Raw genomic sequence first — 11,453 nt, forward strand, 5'->3', positions numbered from 1 at the left:
CGCTCCTTCTTCAGCAAGGCGCGCGCAAAAAGCAGCGCTCGGGATAGGCCAGCTACAGGCCCCGCCCCTACCGCGAGCCGCCAATCAGCTTCTTCATAAGGTAGGCCTTGCAAACTTGGGCCTTCCAAGTGTTTTGGACTAACTCCCACCATTCCTAACAGACTCAGGCCCTCAGGAAGGGTCCTGAGTCTGTTAGGAATGGTGGGAGTTGAAGTCCAAAAACACCTGGAACGCCCAAGTTTGCCCGTGCCTGTTATAATTGGTTATTAGTTCCGTCACAATGGAGGGCTGATGGCTCAGCCTCCTTTGATTCTTTCTCCTGAGGGGCTTGTGTTGGACATCAGTCCCCATTATCCCCAGGCAGCGCAGAAGATGGCTAGTTCTCCCAATGAGCTTCTTCCTGAGCAGCACTGCAATGCCCTACTGGCCGTTCTCTTTGCCTCCCTCCAGTGGACACAACGAGAACAGCACCCTTGGTAGAAGCGCCTTTTGCGGCTCCAATGTGGGGTTTTGGCGCCATCTTGTGGGCGCGTCACGAAATTGCATCCTTTTACAGTTCAGCCATCGGGTTTTTGTTGTCTTTGTGCTGTCGCGCGCTGGGCCTGTGCATATGACTGTAGTTGTTGTTGTTCATTCGTTCAGTCGTCTCCAACTCTTCGTGACCTCATGGACCAGCCCACGCCAGAGCTCCCTGTCAGCCGTCACCACCCCCAGCTCCTTCAAGGTCAGTCCAGTCACTTCAAGGATGCCATCCATCCATCTTGCCCTTGGTCGGCCCCTCTTCCTTTTGCCTTCCACCTTCCCCAGCATAATTGTCTTCTCCAGGCTTTGCTGTCTCCTCATGATGTGGCCAAAGTACTTCAACTTTGTCTCTAGTATCCTTCCCTCCAGTGAGCAGCCGGGCTTTATTTCCTGGAGGATGGACTGGTTGGATCTTCTCGCAGTCCAAGGCACTCTCAGAACTTTCCTCCAGCACCACAGCTCAAAAGCATCGATCTTCCTTCGCTCAGCCTTCCCTAAGGTCCAGCTCTCACATCCGTAGGTGACTACAGGGAATACCATGGCTTTGACTAGGCGGATCTTTGTTGCCAGTCTGATGTCTCTACTCTTCACTATTTTATCGAGATTGGACATTGCTCTCCTCCCAAGAAGTAAGCGTCTTCTGATTTCCTGGCCACAGTCTGCATCTGCAGTCATCTTTGCATCTAGAAATACAAAGTCTGCCACGGCCTCCACATTTTCTCCCTCTATTTCCCAGTTGTCAATCATTCTTGTTGCCATAATCTTGTTTTTTTTAATGTTTAGCTGCAACCCAGCTTTTGCACTTTCCTCTTTCACCTTGATTAGAAGGCTCCTCAGCTCCTCCTCGCTTTCGGCCATCAGAGTGGTGTCATCTGCATATGACTGTAGACAGGACATAAATTCTGTGTGCCCAACGGGACGCCGGGGCTGCCTCAGATTAAAGGCCCTTGGACCCCCCCAAAGTTCTGTAGAGGCTTAAAGTAAGTCCAACAAAGTTATTTATTGATAAAAAACAAACAGGTACTTAAAAGTTTTCATAACAGTCTATAGGCTCTTGCAATCTTGTTCACTGGGAACAGGCACTATCTTCATAACTATATAATAACTAATGGGGAAATCCTTAACTTCCAATCTGGGCAGTCTGTCTTTGCCTCTGTTGGCATGGAGCCCCTGCACCCGGTACCAACTGCATCTGGCTTCCACAAGCGACCCTTGCCCCAACAGAGCTTTGTAGACTTCCAGGGGAAAAGAAGGAATTCAGGTTGCTGTGATGGCTGGCTGAAGTCCCTCAGCAAAGGAGCTGAAAGGCTGTATGATCCTCGGCCAAGCTGTGGGCTGTATAACCCTGGCCAAGCTGTAGGCTGTATATCTCCCCGGCCAAGCCGTAGAAGATGAAGCTTTCTACAGGAGCTCTTCGTTTTATGTCCTGTGCGAAAGGCTTCTCTGTGAGAACTGACTCAAAAAGGCTCCTATTCCCTCCAAAACTCAAAAAGGGGCAGGACCAGGGAACCTAACAATAATTGACAGGTGGCTTGCCCTATGATTGCAGCCAAAAGAAGCCACCTATCTGCAGAGTCCCTGAAACTTGGGACTATAACAAACATTCAATGCAAAGCAAACAAAATGGGAGCTTCTGGTACAGCTGTACTGGCACAGTCTTATTGATAATGTTATATGTTTATGTTTTATTTTAATTGCTTGTATTGTTGTGATTATTGCTTGTATTGTTGTGTTTGGGCTCGGCATGTAAGCCGCACCGAGTCCCTTGGGGAGATGGTAGCAGGGTACAAATAAAGTGTTGTTATTATTATTATTATTATTATTATTATTATTATAGGGAGGCTAGTAGGCTTCTCCATGCAGTCATGCCAGCCACATGACCTTGGAGGTGTCTATGGACAATGCCAGCTCTTCAGCTTAGACATGGAAATGAGCACCCCACCCCAGAGTCGGACACAACTGGACTTCATGTCAAGGGAAAACCTTGACCTTTTGGTAAGCTTCTAAGAGATCTGTGGCAGTGTTTCTCATCCTGGGGGTCGCGAGGAGGGTGTCAGAGGGGTCGCCAAAGACCATCAGGAGACAGTATTTTCTCTTGGTCATGGGGGTTCTGTGTGGGAAGTTTGGTTCAATTCCATCATTGGTGGAGTTCAGAATGCTCTTTGATTGTAGGTGAACTATAAATCCCAGCAACTATTTATTTATTTATTTATTTATTTCTTGCATTTGTTAACCGCCGCTCTCAGCCCTAGGGCGACTCGCGGCGGTGTACAGTACAAAAAGGACACTTTACAAAGGAATCAGAACAACAATTAACATCACTAATACATAACATCTAACTTACACTAAAAATCCGCTCCGTCATATTTATGGAATCATAGTCAATCTCGTAGTCATAGTTCAATCCGGTTGTCATTACCCGTAACGTAGCATTTAGTTGAAAGCCTGCTCGAAGAGCCAAGTCTTCAGGCCCTTACGAAAGGCCATGAGGGAGGGGGCCTGTCTGATGTTAGCAGGGAGGGAGTTCCACAGCCGGGGGGCCACCACCGAGAAGGCCCGCTCTCTCGTCCCCGCCAGACGTGCCTGTGAGGCAGGCGGGATCGAGAGAAGGGCCTCCCCAGATGATCTCAAGGTCCTCGTGGGCTCGTAGGCCGAGATGCGGTCCGCAAGGTATTTTGGGCCGGAACCGTTTAGGGCTTTGTAGGATAACACCAGCACCTTAAATTGGGCCCGGTAGCAAATCGGCAGCCAGTGGAGCTGGAACAACAAGGGCGTTGTATGCTCCCTGCGTCCTGCTCCTGTTAACAACATGGCTGCCGCGCGCTGGACTAGCTGCAGCTTCCGGGCCGTCTTCAAGGGCAGCCCCACGTAGAGAGCGTTGCAGTAGTCAAGACGGGATGTGACCAGAGCATGTACCACCGTGGCCAAGTCAGACTTCCCAAGGTACGGGCGCAGATGGCGCACAAGCCGAAGCTGTGCAAATGCTCCCCTGGTCACCGCTGAAACCTGGGGGTCCAGGCTCAACGATGAGTCCAGGGTTACACCCAAGCTGCGAACCTGCGCCTTCAAGGGGAGTGCGACCCCATCCAGCACAGGCTGTAACCCTATACCCTGCTCGGCCTTGCGACTGACCAGGAGTACCTCTGTCTTGTCTGGATTTAATTTCAGTTTGTTCGCCCTCATCCAGACCATTACAGCGGCCAGGCACCGGTTCAGGACTTCGACAGCCTCCTTAGTAGCAGGTGGAAAGGAGTGACAGAGCTGGACATCATCTGTGTACAGATGACACCGCACCCCGAAACTCCGGATGATCTCACCCAGCGGCTTCATGTAGATATTAAACAGCATGGGGGACAGGATAGAACCCTGAGGAACCCCACAGGTCAAAGGCTGTGGAGTTGAACAGGAGTCCCCCAATAACACCTTCTGGGTCCGTCCCTCCAGGAATGACTGGAGCCACTGCAGAGCAGTGCCCCCAAGACCCACTCCCGCAAGGCGCCCCAGAAGGATACCGTGGTCGACGGTATCGAAGGCCGCTGAGAGGTCCAGGAGCACCAACAGGGACACACTCCCCCTGTCTAGCTCCCGGCGCAGATCATCCACTAAGGCGACCAAGACCGTCTCGGTACCATGTCCCGGTCTGAAACCAGACTGTGCCGGATCCAGATAATCCGTGTCTCTCAAGAGTACCTGGAGTTGTGAAGCCACAACGCTTTCCATGACTTTGCCCAAAAAGGGAAGATTGGAAACAGGCCGAAAGTTGTCAAATTTAGTGGGGTCCAGTGATGGTTTCTTCAACAGCGGCTTTATAATAGCCTGTTTTAGGCTCGCTGGAATCTTGCCTTCCCGAAGGGAGGCATTAACCACCACCGTTACCCACTCAGCCAATCCCCCTCTGGCCTCCCTCAGAAGCCAGGATGGGCAGGGGTCTAGGATGGACGTGGTGGGCCTCATTCCTCCAAGTATCTTGTCCACATCCTCGGGCTTCACAAACTGAAAAGAATCCATCAAAATAGGACAAGCAGGCGCTCGTGTCACATCCACAGAGACTGCATTTAATGTGGTGTCCAGCCCAGAACGGATCAAAGCGACTTTGTCTGCAAAGAACCGAGCAAATGCTTCACAGCGCGTGGCCGAATTGTCAGGGCTCCCACCTGCGGTGGTGGGAGTCAAAAGACCTCTGACAATCCGAAACAACTCCGCCGGACGGTTTTTTGCAGACGCAATAGTGGCCGCAAAGAAAGTTTTCTTTGCGGCTTTTATTGCCGCGGCATATGCCCTTAAAAAGGACACAAACCGTGCTCGATTTGGCTCGCTTGGGTCTGAGCGCCACACGCTCTCTAGTTCCCTCTTCCTTCGCTTCATCGCTGCCAACTCCTCAGTGAACCAAGGAGATGGTTTAGCTCGGTTACTTGAGAGGGGACGTTCCGGAGCGATCATGTCAATTGCCCTGGCCATCTCCCCATTCCAGAGAGCGACCAAGGCCTCGACATGGTCACCTACCGAGGTGGCGGGAAAGTCCCCAAGAGCCGTCAGGAATCCATTCGGATCCATAAGCCTCCTGGGGCGGACCATCTTAATGGGTCCTCCACCTTTGCGGAGGTTAGGGGGCGCAGTGAGTCTAAATCTGATCAGGAAGTGGTCAGTCCACGGCAACGGAGAGATGGACAACTCCTCCACACCGCCACCCTGCTCCCATCCCTGGCAGAAAACCAAGTCCAATGTATGTCCAGCACAGTGGGTGGGGCCAGTTATTTGTTGGGACAGCCCCATGGTTGCCATGGCGGACATGAAGTCCTGAGCCGCTCCTGTGAGGGTCGCCTCGGCATGGATGTTGAAGTCCCCCAGCACAAGAAGCCGTTGGGACTCCAACGCCAGGCTCGAGACCACCCCCGCTAGCTCAGGTAGGGAGACTGTAGTGCAGCGAGGTGGACGGTACACTAACAGAATCCCTATTCTGTCCCGGTCACCCACCCTCAGGTGGACGCATTCAAAATTTGTGGTCTGCGGGATGGGGCTCCTGGTCAGATGGATGGAATCTCTATAGATCACTGCGACCCCGCCTCCCCGTCCTCCGGATCTCGGTTGGTGCTGTACGGAGAAGCCTGGAGGACAAAGCTGGGTCAGATTTACACCTCCAGCTTCATCCAACCAGGTCTCCGTAATGCACGCCAGATCTGCCCGCTCCTCCAGGATTAGGTCCTGAATCCAGGTCGTTTTTCCATTGACAGATCTGGCGTTCAGCAGCACCACCTTCAATCCCGAGGGCCCGCTCACCTGGTTACACCAATTTACCTTAGGAGACCGGTTGGGAATTGTTAATTTAGATAAGCGGTCCGAATTAGGCCGAATTCGAGGTCTCCTTCTTCCGCATCTCCTCCTTCCCACCACGACCTCTATGGGGGCCCCTCGGCTAGTGGAACACCTCCCCCCCTCCATGCCGCGATCTAATATCAAGGACTTAATTCCTGCTTCATCAGCTGTATGATTTGTTGGATCCTGCCAACACCCTTTCTCCCCTTCCTCCCTCCTCCCGGCCCCATTGGGCTCCAGCCCACCTCCTCCCCTGACCTTTCCGCTAACTAGTAGTAACAGGGACAGTACTACCAGGGGGGTGGGGGGGCCACATGGATGACAATAGCTTCAGATGGTAGAGGCGTTTCAGCCACACCCGTTAGATAGTTTGTAAAGTGCGAGAGTGCAAGAGTCTTAAGTGCGACACAGTCAGTAGTACCACTCGGTTGACAACACACTGCGTTCCGTTCGGCACATACATAAAGTGCAAGATCTAAAGTGCAGTAGGTACCTGAAACTGGGTCTCAGCATTCACTAAGGTGCGGCATAGAGGGATAGGGAAGGGGGCGTAAGTGCAAGTGGTGTTTAGCAGCAAGTGGCAGGCGCCCTAAAGTGCTGTTGTGTTCTTATATCAACTAGCAGCGGGGACAACCAAGGAGTGTGATATGATAGTAGTATATAGTCACACTCTTACGAGGATAATGGTAATAACAATTAAATAAAATTATTATGATTCAGGTGTACCTCTAGACGGTTGGTCTAAGAGCGGATGGGACATCCGGAGGTGGTATACACAGCGGCGGTCAGCGCCGTTGGTCTATTGTGTATCTATCAATCCAAAGGGGGCCAGCTCAAGGGTCTACACAATATTAAGGCCGGCACAAGAGGTCTACACAGTGTTAAGGCCAGCACAAAGGTCTACACAATATTAGGCCGGCACAAGAGGTTTACACAATATTAAGGTCTACACAATATTAAGCCAGCACAGAGGTCTACACAATATTCGGCCGGCACAGGGGATCTACACAGTATTAGGCCAGCACAGGATGTTTGCACAGTATTAAGGCCAGCTCACGAGGTCTACACATTAATTGAGGTCAGCACAAGAGGTCTATACAAGTCCAGGCACATACAAGTTCTACACAAAATTAGTTAACACGGCAACACAGTCGCTGTTAGCTGGTGGCAAAGGCGAATTCCAGCCGCTGTGACAAGGTGGTGAGCCGAATGGTGATGGCTGCGATGGGAGGCGGCAGCAATAGCGAGGCAGCCCGGTCGCTGCAGCGGTAGCAATAGGGCGGCGGTAGCGATGGTGAGGCGAGGCGTCACAAAGGCGGCTGCAACAGCGGCGCTCCCGTGCCCCGGCTCGGCCCAGCGGCTCCGCGGTGGTCCGGCTGCGGTGGTCCGGCTGCGGGAGGGCGGTGGCGATGGAGAGGCGAGATGCCAGAAATGGCGGCCGCAGCAGCTGCGACGCGCTCCGCGCTCTGTTTCAACCCAGCGGCTCAGAAAAGGCCCGGCAGCAGCGGCAGCTACGGCGAGCCACGCCAAGGCCGCAGCAGCGATCCGGCGATCCGGCCAAGCGAGGCCGAGGCGGCAGCTATGGCGAGCGGTAGCCTGGCCAAACGGGGGGCCAGGTAACGCTCCGCCGCGGCCCGGTGGTCCAGCAAACCCTGCGAACGGTCAAGCAGCCCGGAGGCTCACCAGCAAACCAATGGCAGCCGCAGCGGTGGTGAGCAGCCGGTGACGAGGCGCCAAGATGGCGACCGCAACAGCCGCGGCGCGCAGCGACGACCAGCGGCAGCGGCAGCAGCCGCGACGGCCAGCGGCAGCGGCAGCAGCAGCGGTGGCGGTGAGCAACCAGACAGCTCGGAGGTCCACCAGCGGTCCAGCGGCCGCCGTAGCGGCAGCAAACAGCCAGATGACGGGCGCCAAAATGGCGGCGTTCACGGTGCTCGGCGGTCACAGCAGCACAACAACAACGCGGTGACAAGGCGACAGGGCGGCAAGGCAGCCCAGCGGCGGCAGAAGCCACAGAGATCGCTGCTCTCCGGTGGCAGAGCCCCCCAGCAAACTGGGTAGGTCTCCGCGTCTCCGCGGCGGCGAACAGCCAGATGACGGGCGCCAAAATGGCGGCGTTCACGGTGCTCGGCGGTCACAGCAGCAACAACAACAACGCGGTGACAAGGCGACAGGGCGACAAGGCAGCCCAGCAGCGGCAGAAGCCACAGAGATCGCTGCTCTCCGGTGGCAGAGCCCCCCAGCAAACTGGGTAGGTCTCCGCGTCTCCGCGTCTTAGGGGAGCTGCGCTGCAATGGCGGCGGCGTTCGCGATGCTCGCTCGCTCGCTCGCTCACCTCCGTCTACTGGCCCGCGCTCCCTTGTGTTCCGGTCCTCTTAGGCCTGATAGGGTCGTAGGGGTGCTGACCCTCACACACCCCCTATTCTGGTGGTCATAGGGGGGTGGATTCCCCAAGATTCTTTGGATTGTTTTTCCTCAGCGGCGCAGCTCCGCATTATTGCTGCTGACCGCCATAGCCGGAACCGGAAGTAATTGTACTTCACATACATCCAGAAATGTCTACAACTCCCAAATGTCAAGGTCTATTTTCCCCAAACTCCACCAGTGTTCAAATTTGGCATATTGAGTATTCGTGCCAAGTTTGGTCCAGATCCATCATTGTTTGAGTCCACAGTGCTCTCTGGATGTATGTGAAGTACAATTCCCAAACTCAAGGTCAGAGTTCACCAGACCCTTCCAATATTTTCTGTTGCAAACTGTGTCAAGTTTGGTTTAATTCCATCATTGGTGGAGTTCAGAATGCTTTTTGATTGTAGGTTAACTATAAATCCCAGCAACTACAAGTCCCAAATGACAAAATCAATCCCCCTTCCCCCAACCCCACCAGTATTCAAATTTGGGCATATCAGGTATTTGTGCCAAATTTGGTCCAGTGAATGAAAATATATCCTGCATATCAGACATTTACATTAAGATTCATAACAGTAGCAAAATTACAGTTATGAAGGAGCAACGAAAATAATTTTATGGTTGGGGGTCACCACAACATGAGGAACTGTATTAAGGGGTCACTGCATTGGGAAGGTTGAGAACCACCGATCTATGGCAACCCATAGATGCCAAAGCTTAGGTGTAGGCAAGCAGGAACCTCTTTGCTGCCTGTATTCACCCCAGCGGGGAGAGCTCCCATCTGTCAGTTCCAGCTTCTCATGCGAGGGCATGAGAGAGACCTCCCAAGGATGGTAAAACATCTGGGCATCTTCTGGGAAACGTCCTTGCAGATGGCCGATTCTCTCACACCAGAAGCGATTTGCAGTTTCTCAAGTTGCTCCTGACACAAAAAAACCCCACACAAAACAACCAGATCTATAAGGCCCTGAAAAAGAAGCAAATATTAGCTAACATCGCCATTGTTGTTATTATCATTTTGATTTCAAAATCTATGGAATTGAGATTCTATCCAAGTGTCTGGGACTGACACATGTTCCAAGTTGTGTCACTTTGGATAATTTTGCTGTTGTGGTCTGTGTATGGTGAGTTTTTATTCAGATGTTTGGTGATCCATTGAAATAGTATAGTATTTAAAATCTTTCTGTCACATCACAATCTAATTATTATATTTAATCATCAAATTCCACAAGCACTTTCACATTTTCAAGCATGTGGACAAATTCAACAGAAAGGAGGAAACCATGAAAATGAACAAAATCTAGGTACCAGTATTTAAAAAACTCGAAAATCAGGATAGTAAATAAAGAGCAACACTAAAAAGAACAGGGGAATTCAAGAATCAATCCAGCTAACACTGCCCAACAAAGGATTCCCTAGGTAGCAATCAGCTAGGCTTTGAAGCTACAAGGTCATTAAATGATAATCAAGGTGGCCAATTGAAAAAAAATCACATTTTTATTTCCACATTTGGCATGTGGACTGTCAATGACAGGTTTTTGCCATCTAGTGCTGGCTTTAGCCTTTAAAGCCCTAAACGGTTCTGGCTCGACCTATCTGTCCGAACGCATCTCCTCCTATGAACCAGTTAGGACGTTAAGATCGTCTGGGGAGGCCCTGCTCTCGGTCCCGCCGGCTTCTCAAGCATGCCTGGCGGGGACGAGAGACAGGGCCTTCTCAGTAGTGGCCCCCCGGCTGTGGAACACCCTTCCCACAGACATTAGATCGGCCCCCTCCTTATTGGCATTCAGGAAGAGAGTGAAGACCTGGCTCTTCGATCAGGCTTTCAACTAAGCAGCACGATTGATTACTGGAATATGGATTAATGGACAATGAGATCGGATGCTGATTCTATTGATGAGATGTGATGGATTGTTGTTTTCTGTACTGCTGTGTTGATGTTGATGTTAATTGATTGATATTACTGTTTTAAATGATTATGATTTTGTACTGTATGCTGATACTGGTTGTTAACCACTCTGAGTCGCCAAATGGCTAAGAAGAGCGGTATACAAGTAAAGTAAATAATAATAATAATAAATAGTAGCAGTGCTACATTTTGGCAACTTTCTTGCTTCTTGCTAATTAGGGTAAAGGACACTAATTAGCTTCTTGCTAATTAGGACCAGGACACTAAGATCATCTGGGGAGACCCTGTTCTCGGTCCCACCTGCATCACAGGCGCGCCTGGCGGGGACAAGAGACAGGGCCTTCTCAGTGGTGGCCCCTCGGCTGTGGAGTGCCCTACCCGCAGACATCAGATCGGCCCCCTCACTGTTGGAGTCTCGGAGGAAGGTGAAGACCTGGCTATTTGAACAAGCGTTTGACTAAACAGTGAAATTGAACATAGGAATACGGAACGATGGATAATGAGAGTGGATTCTGATTTTATTGTTGAGGCGTTATGATTACTGTTGTTAATTGTTGATGTTATAATCTGTTTTAATTGCATTATACTGTTTTGTGATATTTTGCATTGTTGTGTAAACCGCTTTGAGTCACCTAAGGGCTGAGAAAAGCGGTATAGAAATAAAGTAAATAAATAAATAAAGGTACAAGTGAATATGCTTATCTCTCTTGCAGACTCATTTATTGCATAGCGAATTTTGGACTTTGAACTTATTTTCTTTTCTTCTCTGATTTAAATATAGTGATATAATGCAGGATGCCCTGCCTTCAAGGCAGCAGCCAAGTTGCATGAGACAAAAATCCAGAGGAGCTCTGTTATGGACAGTGTTCTAGTGCATTCCACCAATGTCTTCTGCTTGCAGCAGGGGCAAATAAATAAGCAAACAAACAGTGCCCTTTCTCATCACAAACTCATTAAAACAGACTTTAATGTAGGGCATTATCGCAACATTTATTTATTTGCCATTTTTATACCCCTTCTCACCCCGAAGAGGACTCAGAGCGGCTCACATATAAGGCACAATTAGATGCCTCACAAGCATACATCTGACAAATATAGATATACATTAAAACCATCTGCTAAAAACATCTCAAAACATTAAAATCAATTATTAAAAAACCATGTGATCCAACATCATAATCCAAGGACGTTCCAACCGTCATTGTACCATTCTGCATTCACATATTGCACTGAGAGATTAGCTTGGTCCCACATCCACATTTTTAGTTTTTTCTGAAGGTCAGGAGGGAGGGGGCTGATC

This window comes from Anolis sagrei, chromosome X, assembly GCF_037176765.1.
Source record: "Anolis sagrei isolate rAnoSag1 chromosome X, rAnoSag1.mat, whole genome shotgun sequence".
In the NCBI taxonomy this organism is placed as follows: Eukaryota; Metazoa; Chordata; class Lepidosauria; order Squamata; family Dactyloidae; genus Anolis; species Anolis sagrei.